This window comes from Ambystoma mexicanum, chromosome 1q (assembly GCF_040938575.1).
Source record: "Ambystoma mexicanum isolate Mex_15411 chromosome 1q, UKY_AmexF1_1, whole genome shotgun sequence".
Taxonomy (NCBI): Eukaryota; Metazoa; Chordata; class Amphibia; order Caudata; family Ambystomatidae; genus Ambystoma; species Ambystoma mexicanum.
The window spans coordinates 647,193,398-647,217,387 of NC_090922.1; positions in this window are offsets into that span (position 1 = coordinate 647,193,398).

The following is a 23,990-nucleotide window of genomic DNA, read 5'->3' on the forward strand; positions in this document are numbered from 1 at the left end:
AGAAGGCCTGTACTGGTACTTCGACCATTTTGAATAGTGGGAACAACTATTCTCGGCATCTTCATCATCTCCTGCACGTAAGCCTTCGGAAGTGTCTCTGGGCCATCCAGTGGACTGACCAGCTTACCCATGAGTCTTGCTCTGTCACCGCCGTCAGGTTGCTGCTGTATTCCAAGTCCTTGACACTCTCACACGATTCGTACACTTTGCATTCCCAGGTCTGAAGTGAGAAGTGTACATTGGGCTGAAATACACACAGCCGCTTCATTGCCCTGCTGTGGTAACAATCTGTGCAGGTTCACTGCGTTTGGGACATCCTCAACTCTAACTTCTGCTGCCGCGGAATCTACACGACGCTGAGATGTTTCCTGCTCGTATCTGAACCTGCCAGCACTGAAACTGACGAGGAGAAGCCTGGGTCTGCCTGCATCGGGGACCGGTCAGTAGCAACACTAGGAACCGGTCGCCCTCCTGCAGTAGCCTGTAGCTTTTCCTCGCTGTGTTAAACAGCACGCCTTTTTCGCACTCGCGCTCTGCTTCTGCCCACAAGTGGAGGCCGTGCTTGAGTAGCGGAGATCTGTTCGCCCTCCTTTGTTCACCGCTCTGAACTGCCTGACTTCCTTGAAGAGACTCCCCTTGGCCCGTTGGCACCAGCGTGTGCAGGTACTTTTGAGCACAAGGCTCCACTCTTCGTAGGGCTCAGACTTCCTTCTAGTTAGGTGGCCTCTGAAGGCGAACTAGGTCTAACGATTACTTGCACTGCCTGTTTTCCTCCCCATCTAGGTGGTCTGTATATTTTGTGCTTTGAACTCTTTAGACCCTTTGGTAAGTGTATATATATTGTATTTGATTCTGATGTGTTGGTTTACTTGAGTTTTATCGTGATTCTTTGCTATGGTCAATATTACAAAGGCCTTGTAATAAATGTGTCTATATTTTTAATATAACACCTGCTTGGAGTAATTTGTAAGTGTCCTTACTTTGTGTGCTCATTGCAGGCTTTCAGTCACCCTCAACCCTCTTGAGACCTAGTGTTGACTGCCGCGATCGCTGCCTTGATTGGTCTGGCTTGTCCAGAGGTTACCCTGTTCCAAGAAACTAGGCTGGCCTTCTGAACCTCTGCCCCTCCAGGACAGAGTTCAGAAATCCATCTTAACACCGTCCGGGGTACTTCCCTGTACTAACCATTCTGTTTGTTATTTTCTCCTATCGTTGTTTCCTCTGGTACCATTCCTGCCTTCCCTTGGGTAAGAAACATTTAGGTGTCCAAATTTCCTCTGCATTTACCTTAGGGAGGCCTGGGTAACCATATTCTTTTGTGTCTACTTTCCCTTAGCTGGTGGTTATTCTGAGAAACATTCCTTAATGTTCCATCCCTGGGCATTACAGGTAGATAAAATCTAGAACAGGGTTTTTGTTACGTTTCTTTTTGGTTGATCATCTAACATGTTCCTTTCTTTCCTTACAGCCTTGTCATAGCGGTGTGGGTATCTCTGCTCTTTTCAGCAATCCATCACTCTGTCTGTTACTTCAGCAGAGGGTTATATTGCCTAAAAGAGATCCTCAAGTTGAGGAGGCTCGGTTCTGAGTGTGTCCTTAATTGGAAACACACAGCTTGAGCTGAACTATTATCTGGAGCAGCTCCCTCTTATCTGCGGATTCGAGGTCGAGCAACGCCCTGGCCTGTTCAGCTATTGGTGAGTTACATAGAGAAGCTTGGAATATCTAAAAGACAATAATGAATACTACAAAGAAATTCATATTGAAGAAAACCTGAGGGAAACCACTGAAATAATTCAAGAGTCATTAGAAACTGGTCAATTTCAACTTCTAGATCCTGCTACAGTATCCAATATTTTAGACCATTATACAATTCATCCATTACACTCTAGAGACACCATAGATGATGCACTAGAAACCTACCAAATGCGACAAACCAAAGGATCCCCAATCAGCATATGGGAAAAAGTATGGAAGCATGTGCCTTTCCTCTACTCTTTCCTACTGGGAAAGGAGGAAGGTACGATGATAGACCCACTCAGATATCAGCATCAGAATACGGCTCATTACAAATGTATTCTGAAGATCCCAGATTTAGACAAAGGGCCTCATTAGGACCCAGGCGGAGTGGGTTTCCGCCAGCGCTAATCGCGGCGGACCCGTCCGCCGTACTACGAGTTCCCTTAGCGCCATGGAGGTTTTCTCCGCCTGGTTTTACCAGGCGGAGAAAACCATGGCGCTACGGGACCTCGTTGTTAATTACGCCACCGTATTTTACGGTGGCGTAATTAACTCCTTCCCCACTCCCATTATACCCTATGGGGCAAGAATGGGAATGGGGAAGGGCAGAATGGGGATTGGGGATTTACCGCTCCGCCGAGGTCGGAATGGGGCGGTAAATCCGCCAACCCCCATGGCGCTATCGACGGCTTTCCGCCGTGCTTCGCGGTGCATTTAGCACCGCGAAATCCGCCTGGGTCCTAATGAGGCCCAAAATGTGGAATACATATTCCACCTACTCTTTGAAAGTGAACTAGCAACTCTATGCTACGGAGTTGCGCACCCATTGAAATCAGGTACCCATTTTCAAAATATTTCAGCTACGCAATTGCTATAAAAAGTGCAAGAAAAAGATGAGGTTCTACAACCAAGCATTACAAATCTGTTAGCAAACATGGGTGGTACAAAAGAATACTGGTTCTGACGTCACAGAGATGTACGTTGTATGATAAGAAACCTTGGCCCACCCACTTGGTTTGTTACATTATGTTGTGCAGAATATGCATGGGAAGATTTACATGATTTCCTACGCATATCAAACAAAAACAAAACAAACATAGATTTACTAACACCTGGAGAACTCTGCTCTCTAGATCCTGTTAATGTTTCAAGATATTTCCATCATCGCTTCATTGCTATGCTACACTTTATTTGTAATAAAACTGTTCCTCCCCTTGGAGAAGTGCAACACTTCATTTGGAGAAAAGAATACTGAGCTGGAGGAGCACCACATATCCACATCATTTTATGGATTAAAGATGCTCCTAAATTTGGTCAAGACAGTGATGCCACTGTTTTACTGTTTTTCGAAAAATATGTCACTTGTGAAATTCCTTCACAAAATAGTGACCTTCATGCACACATTTTCCAATTTCAAAGACAGAAATGTGGGAAATATTGTTGTTGCAAATACAAAAACAGAGGGAAATACTACACAAAATGCTGCTTTGGTTTCCCTAGACCAGTTACAGCAACAGGTCAAGTAAACAGCTTCATGTCTTCAGTTAGACATAGTGTTAAAGGTAAATCACCTAAGAACACATTCGACATAAAAAAGAACAGAAGAAGCAAAATATATCAATGATTACAATGCAATCATTGCCCTCTTATGGAATGCAAACATAGATGTGCATTACATTGCAGACAATTCCACTGCAGTTGCACGACATGTTACAGCCTACTTAACCAAAGCAGAAAAAACAGAGCTTCAAGACCTCTGGGGTAACCTATTATCAGACAAAACACTGTCTCAGAAATTGTACAGCTTAGGCATAAAGAATGCTCCCTCATAGAGAAGGTGGCTGCTATGAGGCTGCAGGCCGTTTAACCGGTACTGCTCTGCAGGGAAAATCTGAAAATATAGTATGGCTAAGTCTTGGTCCTGCTACATCTAAATAAAAGAGTTCTGAAATCATACAGTTCAGAAACAATAGCCAAAAATGATCGCAACAGCCAAGACATTTTGAAAAACAATTTTCTAGACACATACTACCCAAACAGGAGTACCACTTTGGAAACCCGATGTCTATACCAGATAGCCCAAAACTTCACTTCCAGAAATAATATAAAACCAGATGAAAACAAAGGTAGATACAGAGTGACACATTGTGAAGGCAGCTTAGTGAAACTTACCAAAGAAAGCTTAATTAATCATATCAAATTGTCATTAAAAACTTCTCAACATAAAGAACTATATTACATGTCCCTGCCACAACTTTTTAAACCATGGAGAAAAGAAGAAGAGTTACTAGATATCTATGGGTCCTATGAAGATGATTTCAAAGCAAATGAAAGCACTATAATAGATGTAAACTTTACACAGTACAAAACAATGTTGCACAATGAACAGCAACCTGAAGAAGAGCTCCAGGCCCAACTAGATAAGGACACTCCTGACAGTAGTCAACCTTCTGTAACAGGAAGCCAAGAACCACTGGGACAACCACTAATAGCAAATGCAGCATAATTAGCTATGACAGAAGTAGGAAACACCATGTCTCACTATGAAGAAGATACAGAAGACTTCACTGTACTGAAATCAAAACTGAATAATGAGCAGCGTAGCATTTTCCAAGAAGTAACAAAAGAAATTGAACACGGTGTACAACATGAAAATAAAAAGTGTACCTGCCAAAACTACAAACCTATACTGCTATACGTCAGTGGTCAAGCTGGTTCAGGAAAAACATCTTAATCAAAATCATCAGCAAGTTCCTTCAACAATTGACAGACCACAAACTGTCAGCTGTTGTAACTGCCCCCACGGGTTTAGCTGCCTGCAACATAGGCAGTGTCAATTTACCTGCTTACTACACCTTCCAGTAGGACAGCAAAACAAATTAGATTATTACAAATGTTCTACAGAAGCTGCAATGGAACTACTCAGAGTTTTGAAACAAATGAAAATGCTACTAATAGATGAAGTGAGCATGGTCTCCAACCTAATGTTGGATTTGATCCACCTCAGTTTACAAGAAGTACTCAAAACAGACTACAAAGAGCTCTTTGGAGGAAAACACATTAGATCTTCTTCAATTGACACCCGTGAAAGGTGAACCTATTTTTAAAACCTTGGGGAACAAACTCTGCCATAAAACTGTTGGCAACATAGGAAATATCAACCTTTGGCAACATTTCCAATACAGAGAATTAACAGAAAACATTTGCCAGTCTGCAGACGTCACATAAGCCAACATTTTAAAAAGTATTAGAGTTGGTGTACTATCTCAAGAAGCACAATCAATATTAAAAACCCGACACATCCATGCACTCTATGGCCATAACTCATGTGCTACTGATGTCATGGAAAAATTAGCACACAAAAATGTCAATTGTATGTCCTTGATGCCAACTCTTGCAAGCTGTTCAAAATTAAATAAAACAATGTTAAAACAAAGAAATGTAACCAATAATTGAAATCTGCTCCACAGACAAATTAGATGTACATGGTTTGAAACAACCCATGTGTCAACAACCCACAACAAGACTAATTACCTTAGAAAACTCTATCTTCAACACAGCTGGATTGCAAAAAAATATTAAAATTATCTTTAAACTGTAGAATAATGCTTAAACATAATCTTGACGTGGAGCAAGGACTAGTTAATTGAGCACTTGGTACAGTTGTTGGCTTTCAAACATACCCATGTGACAACAATATTCAGTTTGTCAATATTCTCTTTGACAAACTATCAGAAGTAAAAAGGATAGGATGCTCAACAGCCGATTCTTTCTTTTCAAAGACATGTATGTACGCAGAGAACAATTTTCTCTAAATCTAGCATATGCAGTCACCATTCACAAATCACAAGGTCTTACCCTAAATAAAGCACTGATATATATTGGGAACACAGTCTTTAAAGAACGCATGAGCTATGTAGCACTATCACGCTTACGTACACTTGACAGTCTATTTCTAATCAACTTTGATGCAAGTAAAGTAAATGCTGATATTCCTTGCATTCTAGAATACAATAGACTACATCACCCCATCTAAAAACCTATCCTGTTTCATAAAAAGCAAAATGTTGTAAAAGAAAACTACTTCAAACAGAAACAAAAGAGGATCTCACTGCAAATCCAAAGAGAGTAGAATAAGCTAATACTTGATCAATTACTACAACCAAAGAAGAATCTACTGCTCATACTAACTCAGGTACTTCTTCAAAGAAGCAGGACCCACTCCGAAAAAATGACTTAGACACAGAACTATCAGGTCCATTCAAATTTTCAAATATAACTGGCGCAAATTGCTACGCAAATGTAGCAATAAATATTCTATTCCAATTGCCACCAATTATTGATATTTATTTACACAATACAGATCAATAGTGTTTTCAAATGTTAGTCCTTCATAGAAATGCAACCAACAATCCTGACAACCCCTACAGTGTTCATGGAATAAGACAAGAATTGGACTACTGTGCTGGAATGGTCAAATTCACTATAAACTCACAAGGTCCACAAGAATTTCTAATGTACTTACTACAAGTACTACAAAACAAAAACATACCTATAAATGAAATCTTTCAGATTTCATACATGTGGAAACATACATGCACTCTCTGCAACCATGTGGCACAGGAACAAATCCCTAATGAACGCTTCATCTGTCTATCAATACCTAACTGTGAATCCATTCCATTTCAGCAACTTGTACAAAATGCAAACCATGGCAGATTATGTATTACCTGCAATTCAAATAATCGCTCCACCTTACAAATACAAACAGCAAAATGTAATAACTAATCTGTGCATAAACATTAACAAACCTTCAATTTAGAAAACTATAAACAGTTAGAATACGCCAACAGGTATCTAACTGCCCCAAAAATCTGCAACTTAACCAAATTAGCAACTTAACCATAACTACACGGCCACTACCATGGGCCGTGTAATATATATATATTACTATACGGTAGTGGCCGTGTAGTTATGGTTAAGTTACTAATCCCATAGGAAGAGCACTTTGTGGGCGACTTATAACCTCGCTCTCCCTGGACGAATCCTCACCAAACTTTGCAAAATAAGTATATGGCCCACTCTGAGTTATTCTGCAAAGTTTAGTGAGGTTTGGTGCAGGAGGGGCAAAGTTCACCAAAAAGTAGGTCACACAAATTGGTTAATCGGCTTGAGTCATGTCCGCGGACATGCAACGCGTTCGCTGATTGGATAGTGAAGAGCATGAAGTGCGTCGGAGTTTTGGACCACCCGCCATCTTGTGATGTCATCTTTGATGTCCTGGGTGCTAGTCTTAGCAGTGCTTTGTGGTGGCTCGAGTTATGGTTGTTTAGCTTAAGATAACTGGCGAATTTCTGGGGGTTTTCAATTTTACTTGAAACCATAACGTCCCTTTAACAAAGTTTTTACTTTGAATTTCATAGGTTTTTATTAGTCCAACATAAACATAACGTCTCTTTAACAAAGTTTTTTCAGTGAATTTCAAAGGTTTTCCTTAGTGACACTTAACCATAACGTCCCCTTAACACAGTTTTTTCATTATATATATATATATATATATATATATATATATATATATATATATATATATATATATATATATTCAAAAAAAGGAGGAAAAAGCAAACCGCACTCCCGCAGGCAAAGGCACTAATGCCATATTCCAAAAGTGCGGACAAAACACAACAGACACAGTGTAGAAATTACTGGTGTCTTTAATGTTATAAAAATAAAAAATTGCATCGTGCAAAGCAATGCACAACACATAAACAGCACATAGAGACAAAACACAGGCAGGATATATAGGAACTGGACACCAGTGTCACAATTTTAGTAAACTCATACCCACAGAGAAAAACGATCGAAAATGTGGTGCAGCAAAGCTTTTACTGGGAGCATAAAGGAAGCGAGAAAGGCTCCTTGGCCTGATGTCAGGACCAGAACCAGCCAAGAATTGGTTATCTATTCTCAAAGGCAGAAAACATGAGAAGCCGGATCATCATCATTAAATGCTATGAAATGGGCCGAATCACGGTCGCCTGTCATGTGAGCCAAGGATGAAAATAGGAGGTGGACATGTGGACCAAAACTGTGATAAGCATGTAACCATACTCCCTTATATTCCCAGAGAAGAGAAACTACTTCAAGTTCAAAGACAAGTCTGCAAGGCAGAAGGCATTTGCGATAAGAGATACAGGGCTAATTGGGCGGGGAGGTGAAGTCAAGTTCACTCCCTGGCACCTGGGTCTGAGTTTACGTGCTGCTAGTGAGCCGAATGTTCCAGACATGGCATGAATCGTGTTAACCAATTGTAGAGGGCAATATAGCAAAGGGCCTTCTAGTTTAAGAACCAATACTATTCTGTGTACTTAATAAGTGTTGAAGATGACTAGAGGCAGGCTTAAATTGTTCACTTGATAATAGATATCCTATAACGACCCATTCCCATATAGAAAGTATACTTAAATGTGCCCTTTGAAGCAACCAAAACTCTGCATACGTTTTTCTTATTTGCCACATAGTATGACGCCACGTATGACCAATTACTACAATAAAAGTATTGTTTTTTATAAAATGCTTTGAGAGAACTTGAGTGAACGTCCGTAGATGTCTGTAGAAATTCACTGTTTTAGACAATTGATAATAAAACAGTAGGATGAGATTGTGACAACTTCCTGAGTCACTCTTATTATTTGGTGTAAGAGTTACTCTGCATCAGATCCATTGCATGACGTGTTACTGATAAAGGACCATAAGTTCACTTGGTAGCACTGTCGGATGGTTTTGAAGACCCATCGACCTGTTAAACATTAGAGTTTCAGACGATCGTACACCCCCCGCCATCTAGGCAGAAGATTGCAGAGTTTCCTGTGGAGAGAGGCCGAATAGAAAACTTGCAAGAAAATTGAGATGTGGGCCAGGTCCCTCTTTGATGAAATCCCTACCTGGATTCCACAGGCGCTTGGCAGATGGAAGGAGAAAGTGGTCTATTAGAGGAGGAGACTATACTGAAGGCCTTGAGGCAAATGATCAAATGGTGAGTAGATTGAGGGGAATGGCAAATTAAGGGAACAGGGATGTGGTAGTTTAGGAAGTAACAGGAAATATTGTGAGAGGAGATAGAAGTAATGACTAATGAGTCCTGACATAAGGAGTACAGAAGAGGTCATCTTACACTCCAATTGGAGTCTCTAGGATATGTATGGGCAGGTCCATATAAGATGATGATCGAAACTCTGTGATCAGAGTATTGATTAGGGGCAAGGAGAGGAATAGTGGTGGTCACTATGGTTTTTTATGTAAAAAGTCGACTGGTCTGTCTGTTTATGTTGAACTAAGGTGTCGAAGTGCTACACAAAGAGTTGTGAAGTAGTTGAGTTGAAGTCAAAAAGGTCTACTATCTATCTAGGAAAGTGGTTGGTACCAATCCAGAGGTAGACAGAGAAAGTTGGAGGAGTAGATGTTTTGAGCGGTGATTGTTGGAGCGCGCTCATATTTATTGTTTTAAGTGAAGGTATCCTTTATAAAGTCCGGTTTGTATTGACAGTCAATTGAGACTTGTGACAATGGGAGATGTTACTCCTCTGATGCATTTAAGTAAGACATTACCAAAACATATGCCCAAGCTCAAACAGTATAGTGCAGAATGGTTGAAGGGCATGGCAGATAAGATGTTCATGCCATCGCCACAACGGGATCGCTCTCAAAAGCAGTATTGCAACACATGACCACATACTTGCATGCTGAGTACAAGGGGAAGAAGTTGGAGAAACGGGTATCTGTTTTAGAGCTTTGGGAAATGTACCTAGAAGAGAAGGAAGTTCCACCACCTGAGGAGTGGATGCTCAGTCAAAGAATGAGGAAGGAGTTGAGTGTATGAACCACCTGCTTATATCAGTGACGATAGTCCAGAAGAGAGTAAGAGAAAAGAGGAGATTTTTAAGATCATAAAAGACAAAGAAAAGAAAAGAAAAGAAAAGAAAAGAAAAGAAAAGCGAGCCATCAAATGTATCGACAGAAATAGAATGGGAGATTAAGAGATGGAAAGGAGAGAAAGATAAAACTGATGAGATAACGCTTGTGCAGAATGAATGGATGGGAGGACAAATATTACTCAATCTAGATGGGAAAAGATTTGAGGAAGAAAGACAAAGAGAAGACAAGGATGAACAAGATAGAAAAGACATGGAACGTGAAGAAAGATTGAAGGATAAAGAGCGGTGGGGACATATGTATCAGGAGGAGCAACAAAAGAAAGAAGAGAGGGAAGAAAAACAAAGTATGATAAAAGGCAAAGAGCAATAGAAGATAGGGACAGACAAGAAAGGAAAAAGAAGAGGAGGAAGCGCATAAATGAAGTGATAAAAGAATACAGAGGCGATGAGAAGAGGAAGAAAGGAGAGCAGGAATAAGGAGAGAAGAGATATGGCAAGAGTAGGAGAGAATTAGATGTAAATTAGATGAAGACTTAGAACGTAAGAAGAGACAACAAGAGCTTCAAGAGCTTATTATTAATCATATTCAAAAGGAGCTGACGGAACCAAGTCCAACAATACAATGGGGCAGAATAGAAAAGTTTCTTCCATTAAAGGGAGCAATGTCAGGGGCGTCTCTAGTAGCGTTAGAAGAGGACTTCAAGATAGGAAGCATCAGGGATAGGATTGATAAAGCGTATCAGGGAGCAATCCCCTGTATTTCAAGTACAAAGCGAAGAAGGGAATCCATTCAGTCTTCAGCACAGAGCATTATCCTCAAGCAGACTAACCTTAGATAAGTGCCAAGAGGATGCAAGTCATGCTAGCTGGGGAACAGACATGTCAGACGAGGAGAGATAATCCTTCCATGGGTAAGAGGGAGGAGGCGTATGTATCCCAGAGGGAAGCCTACAGACGGACAAGGAAGCAAGATGGTCAGATCTGGAACAACCTAAGGATAGGATGCCAGATCCCATACCATATCCATAATGTCCCTGAGGGCGATCACATAGTGAGAAGGGAGAGTCATCGCCATATGTGAGCAGATTAAGTTCTTTACCAGGGAGGAAACAGTTGGGAATGATCATCCCTGAAATGGATAGGCAGATGATGGGATCTGATTGCGTATTAGGATTTGCACAGTTTCCTTTATTTGAATAAAAGGGGGCAAGACCACAGTATATTCCTTGGCCGCAGATGAACAAGAATAATTTAAGGTGCAAGCTCCTGAGTTTGACATCAGGTGCAGGAAAATTGATTTACGAATTATAAAAGATGACTGGGGAAACATATTGGCTATAGTGGACATTAAGGGTCTCTTGGCAGCCATTAATGGAGAAAGAGCTGATGACATATAGAAGAGAGCAGGTTATTCAGGTGTGGGATGTATTGACCCACTTTGCTATACTATGTGGCATCATTCTGCTATTTATGGTACAAGAAACAGCAACAATGGCGGCAAAACACTTGTCGGCGCCAGAACCTCCAAAACCACGTTTTTCAACACACAGAAAGATGGTGCATGTGTGGTGGAATAGAGCACACACTGCAGAATATGTGCCATTGGGCTCAATGACAAGCAAACATAGAGTGCAGAGGGAGCAGCAGCACTTTGCCAGAAAAACTCCAAACTTTGCCTGTAAATTACATTAATTTTGCTGAGAAAACTCCAAAAGGCCTGTACATAATACTGATTCAACACTCAAAATCTTGCTTGGCACTAAAATTCATTTAATCTAATGAAGCACTGTGAATGTACAAAGTCCTAAAATGTGAAGAGCAAACCATTTTCTCAGAAAAACTGGATTTCCTGTGAATGACAGCCCCTGTAAAAATCTGTGTGCAGCACACTGGGCTATCTGTGAATGACAGCCCTGTCAGATGGGCTCTTCTGATGAAACTTCAAAGTTATCTAAACTAAAAGTCTGTCAGATTAGCAAACATAAAATGATTGGTGCTAAAAGGAATACAGATCTCAGTTGTTTTTGATTCCACAGGTTTAAAGCTAAGAATGTAATTCATCTATGTCATTTGATGCAACAAGTTTGGTTTCTGCTGGATTTTAAGTCAAGAAATTAAGAATAAATTAGCCTGGCTGGGCCTGCAAGAGGTGGAAAAATAGGTTTCCACCAAGGGGAGGGAAATCCTCTCAGCAGAAACTCACTGACATATGATAATTGTCGGTTAGGCCAGAATTTTGTCTGTAGCCAGAGAAGGAACAATGGAAGATCCTCCAGGCCAGGAAATGGACATGTGAAAACGTTGTAAACTGCTCCTTGAAGAAATTCCTCAAAGGAGGGGGCTACTCCTTGAGCTCCAGGGAGAGACAAAAGGTGGGCCATTTGCTGCTAAGAATAAATAATGAACAATTTTTAGAGACTCATTGCTTGTTATCCAAAGTGGTGAAAAATATAAAAAGGACAGATTTGTTAGTCTAATTTTTGGCTTTATGTTTCAAGAGGCAGTGGAACTGTGTAACATATTCTGGACCGGAATGGCAGAATATGTGGTTTTATGTGAACTGTATTAATGCTAGAATTGTTAAACTTCACACATACATCCCTATGGTAAACATACATATTTGTGGAAATTTGCAGAAAGTTTGGAAAATGTGTTCATGGCGAAATTGACAACATTCTGCAGAAAGGTGAAACAAGGTCTCACAGCTGCAGGATTTTGATGAACAGATACTACATAAAATATGAGATCTTTGTGTGTGATTTTTGTAGAGGTTACCAATGTATAAATATGTATTTAGGACAACATTTGATTTTGATACTAGTGGCTAGGGGAGGTTTCTAAGGACTGTAAAAGCCAAACCATAAATGTGACATCATCCGTCCTTGATCCAATCACTCAGATGCAAGGCGGAGATGAGGCCATGCTCCAATCCCAGTTCAGAGGGGCAAGCTTAGTTAAGCTGGCCCATACACCCATTTTTGTGATGTCATTTGAAAGGATAGAGACAGCTGACAACACATACGGACAGACTCACTCTTCTGATTACAGCGAAGCACTTTGTTCCAGCATTCAACACCCAGCCTTTAACATCCTTCAAGATCCAGATGCCAAGAATCTTGCAAGCAGTAGCTGAACCATTTTCAGCAAGGCCTCAATCCTCAAACTTATTCTCACAACCCAGTGTAGCGCTATGGTGTGGGAAAGCATCCTGAACTAGCATTCTTAAACTATCTGGCTTGCAACCATAACTCATGCCTGATGAACTCGCTATCCCGCTAATTTGAATACCCAGAAACAAGAAGGGCAGATCCTGTGCAGTTCCGGTGACCAGCCTAGCTGATCCAGTCCCGTACCTGATGTGCTGTCCTTTCCTGATAGACCAAATCCATTAACCAGAACCGTGACTGTCAAAAATCTTATATCCCAGTGGATTGTGAGTATTAATAGGACGCTAGAGAACTATTGTATACCTTGCATTATCGTGTTCCATTCTGATCTCTGAATTATCCCTACTTTCCTAACCAGTAACAGTGTCTAAATCTTTGGTGCCATCATATTCTGTCTAGTTGCTAAAGCACAATTTTCATAGTCATCTTTCTTTGTGTAACTCTGATCCATAAATCCCAGTTTGAGTGTTTGGACTTGTGCCGCCGGGGGAGGTGATGGGCTAAACAGTGCGATTGGCCTGTTATATCAAAAACCGCATAAGTAAAAATTTGCAGCGAATTTCCCTGTTGAAAAAGTTTACACATGTGAATTGCCTTTAAATAATATCCCACTTGGCCTTTGAGATTTCAAATGTTTTCTTTTGAGTAAATCTTTGCTTGTGTTTGCTTGCATCTGTTCAAAGTGGCTCCCATAGAAATGTATTATAATTTAAGCATTTTTGACCACATTGGTGTTTTTACTCAGCCAATTTCAAAGCCATTCTGACAGTTGAAATGTCAATTCTGTTTTCTCTTCTGTTTAAAGGGAGAAGGTGGAAGTGATATTCTGTTTGATCTGTCTTATTCCTGAGTACCTGCTCTCTCCTCACATCTATTTAAATTGCCTATTGGTGGGTTGAGGCGTGTTGCAGGGGGAACCTCTAACTATAGTGATATCTGTTCCAAACCAACCCAAAAGTATTCTTTTCTTTGCTGCATTCTTTTTGTGCTCATTACTTGATTCCTAGAGCATTAAAGATTATTATTCAGTGTTCTGTCACCCCATTGGTGATTGTTGTTAACTAATAAAATATATTGTGATTTAAATTCTAAATAATTAAATAAATATTTACCTTTGCAAACTAGCCTGATTCCTGGTTCAGTGTGACTGGGGTGGGTCTCAGGAGAAGGGTGTGATATGAGTGGTATATCATTCAGAATATTGAACTTATAGATAAAAATAAATAAGGGTTTCATTTGCGCACTACATGCTGGGCAAGACTTGGGTGTGTGCCAGATTGAAATCACTTACACAAGTGTGACAGCACAGAACACAGCACACGATGAAGCACCATTTAATAATTGCCGAGCAGATGTCTGGAGGACTCTAAGGTTACAGAATCCCGTGATGTCAGACATGGGTGCAATCATGACACGTAAGCTGAAGGAGGATGAAGACCCTCTTGCTTATATTCACGATATTAAAGAGTGTTGGACTCTTGAAACAAAAGAGCTGTGGAAAAAAAAACAGTGACACTATTTTACCACATTGTATGTCAATGGTTGCCAGAGCAAGTGCAGAGGCAAGTGAAGAAATTAATTGGGATGGAAGCCAAACCTTGGGCTGAGATACTATTACAGGAGAAAAACAAGAAGAAAGAGGGGGCTAGGAAAGCTGAGGAAGCTAAATTAGTTCCAAAATAATTGTCAAAATATGCCATAGAACAGGAAGTATTGACAAGTGGAGAAGGGCTGGGGATATAGCAAGCAGTGGGTACATCACAGGCGAATAATCAGTGCCCCATGGACCAAAGAGGAAATGGGTTCATGCCACAATGAAGCGGTATGGGATACAGAGGAATGGGTGGATTCCAAAACAATCAAACTGGGTTTCAAAATGTGCAAAATGAAAATCAGAATGTACAAGAGGTTTTTAAAAAGGGGGGATTAGTCAAGCAGTCACCCCCTGTATGTTGGACTTGTGGGATGGTAGGGGTCATTGTGCGTTTATGAGGGAACCAAGGGAATGTACAGAATGGACAGTTCACAAGAGAGGGGCAGCTTATCCTGCACCATAAATCACAAAAGCTAGGAAAGAGTTTGCACAAGATCAGTGTATCAGACACAAGAGCTGCAAATGCAACAGGCGCAGCAACCGGAACAAGTACAAATGAATCCAGCACAAGGGCAATCACAGCGCGTCCCCATGCAGACACAGCAACATGCAAACACAGGACAATTATTAACACCTAGAATAGGAGGGGCCACTGTAGTAGGAGGAAATCCATTCACGGATACTGGGGTGTGCAGGTTTCCATAACAGAACAGCTCACAAGGTGACTTGATGTGTTCAGTACTATCTGTGACACCAGACCCCCAAGAGGAACCAAGGCTCGATATAACAATACGAGGCAAATATTTTTTCTTTTCTAGTAGACACTGGGGCTACTCATTCATGTATACAAGAGGGAAAATATCCAAAGTCAGGAATTGCCATGAATGTTCAAGGGTTTTCTGGAGTTATGGGTCGACTTGCTTTTACTGATGAATTACCATTCTCTACAGGAGAAGGTGACATGTCTGTTCCATTATCACATTCACGACAGACACCAGTTAACATTCTGGGAAGAGATTTGATGACAAAACTCAACATGACGATTTCTTTTACTGACAAAGGAATAGTGTGTTTGACTCCTGGAATACATTATTTGAATGTGGGTGAATTTATATTGGCATTCACAGGGCAAGTGGCTCTGCGAGGCATCCCAGTGGAGCCAGAGGTTCTTCTTTATGTGGTGAACATTCTATTAACATGGCTGCCTGGCATAGTGGGAATAACGGTTAGGATACATGATGAGTTCTTGTTCAGACCACAGATACATATGGATGAATAAGGGGGACAGACTATCCCTCTAGAATTAGAAGCAGTCAGAGTACAAAGGGAAATGGCAATGCTCGAAGGAACAGATGATGATGGCGGGCCCTGGAGTACATTGATAGCTCTCGAAGAAGGGTATAGGCTAACTGACATCACTGACAATGGCATGTTTAGGGATGATCCCACAGATGATGAAGTAGTGTTTCACATGAGCATCACTTACTGGATAAGAATAGAGAAAAGGGAAGTCCCACAGTGAATGACAATAATGGGGAAGCATCCAGCATTTTTTGTCGAAGACTTAGAAAAGGTGGCAAACATCCCATGTACTGTGGGCCCTTATGACATAGGACTGTTAAAAGGGGTAGGGGAAGTCAAAATAAAAATTGAAACCAGGAGCAATTCTACCTCGAGCAAGACAATACTCCATGTCTCGAGAGGCTGATGAGGGTATATTCAAGACCATTTCAGCACTGATGAAACAAGGCATTCTAGTACCATCAGAATAATTTTGTAATACTGCGCTGTATCCTGTGAAAAAACCAAAGGGAGGGTCATGGAGATTCATACAGGACATGAGACCGATTAACCAGATTGTAGATGCAGAGTTTCCTTTAGTTCCCAATCCAGTGGTGATACTATGCAGTATCCTGGTGGAAGTTTGATATTTCACAGTGATTGATTTGAAAATTGCATTTTTCTCAATCCCGTTGCACAAGGACTCAAAAGACTTGACTTCATTAAGTTCCGCCATACAATCTGAAACACACCTGTTTGCCTCAAGCGTACTGTGAGTCTCCATATATCTTCAACAGGGTCCTACAGATGGAACTAGGTAATTTTGATTTGAAAAGTGCTGTTATACAGTACGTAGATGACATTTTAATCTGTAGCATGACAGAAGATGAGTGTAGACAAGATTTGATTCAGATTTATTTATTTATTTTATTTATTAAATTTATATAGCGCGCAGGCAGCCCAGGGGCATTGTGGCACTGTTACTTGCAAGGAAGACTTAGTTACAATGTGAGCAGGTTGTGCCTTGGGTTACAGTAAGGCAGTGACCTGTGATCAGATATATCACATAATACATCATACAATACAATTATGAGGGCTAGGCCATGTAATTGTTAGATGAACAGGGTCGTTTTCAGGGTTTTCCGAAAGGCGGTCAGTGAAGGTTCAGAGCGCAGGGAGCTAGGGAGGGTGTTCCAGTGTACGGCAGCGAGGTACGGGAAACTGGAGCCCCCTGCTCTGGTCCTTTTTACCCTGGGTACTGAGAGCATGCTGGCATAGGGTGATCTATTGGGTCTTGGGGAGGAGACCAGGTGGATCCTCTGCGAAAGGTACATTGGGGCGGCAAGATGGACACATTTGTGGGTGATGCTTAGAGCCTTGAATAGGATCCTCTCCTTTATGGGGAGCCAGTGGGAAGCTTTTCTGGCAGCGGTGATGTGCTCTCTCTTGGCAATGCCTTGTGCAGCGTGTAGGGCACTGTTCTGTATTACTTGGAGCTTCTCAAGATTTTTGTTGGAGGTCCCAAGGAAAAGAATATTGCAGTAATCAAGTCGCGAGCCGGTTATGGCCCTGGCTATGTTAGTGCAGGTGTCTTTTGACAGATAAGGTCTGATTGCGTTAAGGAGTTTTGCATGGTAAGCGGCCGAGGAGGCAATGGCGTTTACTTGTCTGGTCATGGATAGATTGGAGTCTAAGTAGACGCCTAGTGTTTTTACCGTGTCAAGTACTGGGATCGTGATTGAGTCAATGGTGAAATGGCTGAACTGAGCGTCAAGTTTCTTGATGGTGTCAGGGGAGCCTACGAGTAGGAGCTCAGTTTTGTCGGAGTTAAGGCAGAGGCCGTTGATAGCCATCCACATTTGAATTGTGTTGTAGATGTTGTTGAGGGTAGCAGAGTCCGTGTCATAGTCGCCTGTCAGAGTGAGAAGGATCTATGTGTCGTCGGCGTAGTTGGTGTAAGAGATGCCCATGGCGTCAAGGATGAGGAAGAGGGGGCGGGTGAAGATGTTGTAGAGGGTGGGGGAGAGGCAGGAGCCTTGGATAATGACTATTTTAGCAGACAAAGGATACAAAGTAGACAAAAATAAGTTACTGTATTGTCAAGAAGAAGTGTTATGCATAGGATCTCACATGAGGGAAAGAAGGTGACACCTGAAAGGGCTGAGGCAATTATGACAAATGCAAAACCGCATACAGTAAAACAGATGCAACAGTTTTTGTGATTATGTAATTGTGTTAGAGCCTGGGTTTTCGATTATAGTTCATACACAAGACCTAATTTGAAGGCTTTAAAAAAGGCACAAGTGAATAAGGTCACAATAGAACGGACTGAAGAAATGGAGGAGGGATTTGAAGAGTTGAAAAAAGCAATTTGTACAGCTCCTTTTTTAGGAATTATGCTGAGGATTTTTTTTTTTTTAATTTTCGCACACAAATGGGACACTTATGACAGCAGTGTTTACACAGAAGACCACACTGGGGTAGAAGCCTCTAGCATATTATAGTGGGATTTTGGACCCAGAAATGAAGGGACACTTTCCTTGCAATCAGTCATTGGCAGCCGCCATGTTCGCAATTGACGAATCAACGAGCATTGAAATGGGCTGCTCTATGACACTTTTTGTGGAACATGCTTTGTTTGCCATTTTTGAGAAACCCAAGGCCGCATTGACACCTCAGAGAGCTTTTGCATATGAAGTGATGGTTTGGAAGCCAACACTCAAAATTGTCAGATGTAAAATAGTGACCCCTGCCATATTTGTAGCTGAGCCAGTGGCAGAGAATGACCATGTGCATGACTGTGCAAACTACATTGAATTCTATGATGATATACCGTGCATAAAGGAGAACACAATGTGCCTCATTACGACCCTGGCGGAAGACCATGGTGCTATTAGCACCATGGTCCATGCCGGTCAGTTACCGACTCTGCCATGGAGAAAGGGAGAATTACCACCCCATTACAAGGTTGGCGGGGCGGTAATTCCCCCTTCCTCCATGGCCCTTCCCCATTCCCATTTTTGCCCCATAAGGCTCAATGGGAATGGGGAAGGTGCTAAGTATGGTGCCGCAAATTGCGGCACCGTAATTAGCACCAAGGTCCCTTTGCGGGTCCCTACTTTAACGGCTGGTCTGCACCAGCCGTTAAGGTCGGGTCCTGCAAAGGGTCTTCGTAATTAGGCGCTAATAGGTTAACAGCGCCACAGCCTTTTACGGCACCGTTAACCCATAAGCGCCTGGGTCGTAATGAGGGCCATTGTCAGAAGTAGATATTCTCTTTATTGATGGTTCTTTGAAAATGTATCAAATTAGTGGATGAAGGCATTCTAGAGCAGCTGTAGTGAGTCATAGAGCCAATGGGGAATTTGAATTGGTCACAAGTGCAAGAGTACCGTCTCACTTTTCAGTGCAAGCAGCAGAATTGGTAGCACTTATTGTCGTGCTTGAGAAACACAAAGGACAGGAAGTGGCGGTGTGGTGGAAAAGGAGGAGCTACCTATGTGCGGATGGCACTCCAGTGCAGCACGCATCCCTATTGGACAGGCTTATTAAGGCACTACAACTCCCAGTAGCCATAGCAGTCGTTAAATGTGCCGCTCACACTAAGCGTACAGACTTTATTTCTTGCTGGAACAAAGCCGCAGATTCTTAAGACAAAAGGGCTGCATATTACCCAGATATTTCAAGTTTTAATACACCTAATGTTAATTAAACAGTAGTTACAGTTTGGTGATGCAAGAAGAGTTTATTCATTTACCAATGACCCAATTAGTGGAGTTTCAAGGGAGTGCACCACAGAAAGAACAGGAATTATGGAAACAAAGGGATTGCTCTTATTCCCCCTCAGAAACGGTATGGCTACAAAATAGCACTGGAAAGCCGGTGATGCCAGTAGCATTATTAAAGGTAGCGCTTGAACAGTGGCACTACCCTGTGCATGTAACTAGAGGAAGTCTTGCTGCAACAATTGCAGAAAACTGGTTTGTTCCAAATTTGTTAGAACACGTTGCATTTTATGTAGTAAACTGCATTGCATGTCAACAGTTTAACACTGGGCGGACACAGCAGGCAATTAGAGGAGTTATTCCTTGACCAAATGGTCCCTTTCAGCATTTATATATTGACTATTTTGATATGCTGTAGGTGTGTAGTGGATACAGATATCTGATAGTGATGGTGTGTCCCTTCTCCAGGTTTATCGAAACAGGACTGTGTACAGACCCTGATGCCACCTGTGCAGCAAAGTTTTTAGTATGTGAAGTCTTTCTAAGATGGGTGTGTGTGAAGTGCTGAGATCAGTTAATGGGCCACCTTTTGTCAATGAAGTATTTGAACAGGTAGGGCTTTTTTTTAGCATTAAGCATACGTTCTCTTCTGCTTCTCACCAGCAAGCAAACAGGATATGTGAGATACTCAACAGCCTCCTTAAAGAAACGATAAGCAAAACTTAAATTGATGTTTAAAAAGGGATGGCTATCTCGCCTGCCCTTAGCTTTGTATGTCCTTTGGAAACAGCCTGGTTCGGTCCACCACCTCACACCCCATGAACTAGTAACTGCGAGACAAATGAGAATGCCTCTTACACCTCCAGGAGGAGCAGAATTGATGCTCAAAGTACAGAAACAATGTTAGGAAATGAGTTACGTGATTATTTAACATGTATGACCGCTAGTATCTCTCTCATTTCAGATCAACTCAGGCACCAGGGGGGTCGGTCTCAGAACACAGATGAAAACCCTTCAGCAACCGGACCTAATGAACTATTATCAGCATCCAAATTATTTGCTGGAGATACCGTGATAATCAGAAACTTCACTATGATGTGGCATGCGCCGTGCTTTAATGGACCATACATTGTTGAAAATATCACTCCTTCAGCAGTAAAAGTTCAAGGCAGATATTTAAACGACGTAAAAAGCTACACACAGGCGAGACCACAGCACCCCCAGCTATTAATCCAGAAGCAAGAAAAGAAGAAGAATGTCACTGTGTGCAGACTCGATCAATGAGAAAGAAGAAGGTCGATAAATCAACTAGCTGATAAATGCAGATTGCATTTGGACTGTGACTCCCTTTGAAGACTCCTTATAGATATTACAGTAGGTGTGCAAATCTGTGCCAAGAGTCACAGGAATCTTTGAAAATGAACTTTAGAAAAACATTGATGTAACACAAGTATGCCTAATTTGGATATCAAGTTTGATTATTGGAAACAAGAGCAGTACCCTGATTTGTTTCTCACTGAGTATCTATTTGGTTAGCTCTATGGTCCTGACCAACGGAGAAGCACATCACCTTGTGCTTGCTGTTTTTGTGTTTACTCTTCAAGCTTATCCTGCTCTTGTCAGAAGAAATACTGATATCCACACTTTTTTACAGAATCCTAAACATGGCCCAGTGATCAGAAAGGTTGGTAATTGTAATTATTGAACATGTATTGTATTATAGAAGCAAAAATGTCTCTTTTTCCTTAAAAAATCACAGTAGAAATGAGAAATAATGAGGAAGACACACTGATGAGGAATGATCAAGCCCAGGAAATTCCAGAATGGCACAAGTGGTGTGGGCTGATATGTTAGTTCCTGATATATGTATGCGCAACTATACTTTGCATCTTCTTGTTTCTCCTGCTAACCATTCCCTATTATAGTAATGTTCCAAGTAAAGCAGAGACTACTTTGATCTTCCACACTCCAGGAACCATTGTTGATTTGCCCATTACTAAAAAGCCAAAACCCCTTGTCTTGTCTACCCAGAGTAGAGCTGCTTTAGAATTGTTTCCATGGGCTGCAACCATTATGTTAGGAAGACATAAGAGACGTAGGGAGGAGGATAATGAGGGGATAAATACATACTTAGATAATGCAGCACATCTGGGTCACAACATGTGGCATCAACACATGAAAAGTGTAGAAAAAAATTGCGAGAGAAATTCCAGAATATGATGCTATATGTCTTATTCACCTTGCTGCATGCATGGCTCGAGGACAGTTCCAAGGAAATTGGGCCACTCTGCAAAGGAGATCAAAATGGTCATTTCCATTTCCGGACAGTTATATTAAAACCACGCAGATGGAAAAGGAGCCTGGATGGAAGAGCAAGATGCTCACGTATCCTAGGGCAGAACAGGATGAAGTGGTCATAAAAGAAATGAAGAGAATTAACTGTCCTGATAGAATTGAGACCCCTTGGGCACCTGGATGTTGGCAACACTCCCAGCTGCTAGTCTATGGACAAGTGAAATCCCAGATGGGATGGGGAGATGGATTGATGTCCTGTGCAGCTCATTTATTGAAGTCAAACCGTGTGCGAGGAGTACAAAAGGTAAATGATTAGTGTCTGAAGTCGTGTGCTGAATATGCTAAGCTGCTGACATGGGTAGAAGACGAGTCAGGCCCAAAGATCGTGATTCCACTGGCAAAGGTGATGCTGTGCTTTTGAGAGACGGAAGAAAGCATGTGGGAGTTAACGTAGGTTGCAAGATACAGTTAATGTCTCCAAGATAGGAGCAAGGACGGCCCTCCTGATGGATCGATATTGGGTTTATGGGCCCAGAGCCTACATGAAGCTGCCCAAAGATTGGAGAGGAACTTGTTCCGTAATGATCATTCATGTTCCAGCATTAGTAATTCATCAGAGCGACCAGAACATTGGAGAATTTCCAAAAGCAGATTCCCATTTGAAAAGGGGAAGATCGCATGCATTCCTCAATAGATGGATGCATATGAGGCTATCACGTATGAGCATAGACTGTTCAGCAAAACTGCTTCAATCATCACTACTATCTTTATGCCTGGGATCCAGACGATGGCCAATGTGAAGTGATTACAAATCAATCGCTGGGAGCTTCTGCAGACACTCAACACTACCATAAAAGCATTCAATACTATTAAAGAAGAATTGAGGGTCATACGATCAATGGTCCTTCAGAACCGATATGTCCTGGATATGGTCACAGCACTGGAAGGAGGATTTTGCGCCAAAATTGGGCCATCATTTTGCTCATTGTCACCTGCTCATGATGACGAGAATGGGACCTTGACAGAGGCAATAATGTTGCTGACAAACCTGCATAATTGATTGATTGATATTTTATTTCTATTGCGCTCATACACAAGTGTTTCAGAGTGCGACAAGGCAAGGCAGGGGAACAGGAGAGAACAAAACAGTGATCTTACTAGGCCCAGTGACATTGAGAACGCGCAAATGCATGGGAGAGGGGGGAGGGGAACAGTGCATGCAAGGGGGGAGAGGTGGAAAGTGCGAAGCAGAGGAGAAACAGATAAATAAATAATAAAGGCAACAAACAGTGGTAATTCAGGCAGCAATTTGCAAGTGCTAGGTTTAAGGCAGCAGACAGGGTAGGTCTGATAAGTACAGGAAGAAAAAGGGGGGGCTATATGGGTACAGATACAGACCCCAGTGCAAGTGGTGGCCCGGAAGCAGTGCGGGAGGGTGACAGGATGAGCAGGTACCTGGGCCCAAAGGACAGAGGATGGCCAGGTGCATGGTGCCAAGAGAGAACAGATCAGCAGGAGAGAGGGGGAGTGAAGGCAGAAGAAACGAGGAAGGTCTTGAGGTGCTTCCGGAACCGGAGATGGGTCTCCTCAGGTTTTAGAGTGGCAGGGAGGCTGTTCCCGATGGAGGCCCCAGCCATAGACAGAGATCTTCCCCCAGCCCGTTTCTTAGAAAAATGACTGACCCTGAGGGAGTTGGAGGTAGAGGAGCAAAGAGCTTGAGAGGGGAGGTATTTGCGGAGGGATAGCTGAAGGTATTTTGGACCCAGGCCCCAGAAAGCCTTGTGGACAATCCAGGGGGTTTTGAATTTAATCCTTGCATCCACTGGGAGCCAGTGGAGAGATTTCAGAGCTGTAGAGATACAATCCCAGGGCTTGAGGCCAAGGACAAGTTTCGCAGTCCTGTTCTGGATTAGTTGCAGAGGGAAGAGAGTAGAGGCAGGTAGATTTAGGAAGAGGCTGTTGCAATAGTCCAACCTAGAGAGAACCAGAGCTTGGGATACCATGAGCTTCTGGGGGAAGGAGAGGAAAGGCAGAGTACCTCTGAGGAGGTGCAGTCGGAAATTTGACTTTTTAGAGACCTCAGAGATGTGGGCAGAGAAGGAAAGGCTGGAGACAAAGATGACCCGACGTTCTTAGCCTTGCAGGTGGGGGTAGGAGGAGGGCCAAGGGAGGCCAGCCAGAGAGTGAGGGGAAAGGATGGTGAAGGTGTGCCGATGAGGAGGATCTCCGTCTTGCTGGCATTCAGACAAAGATC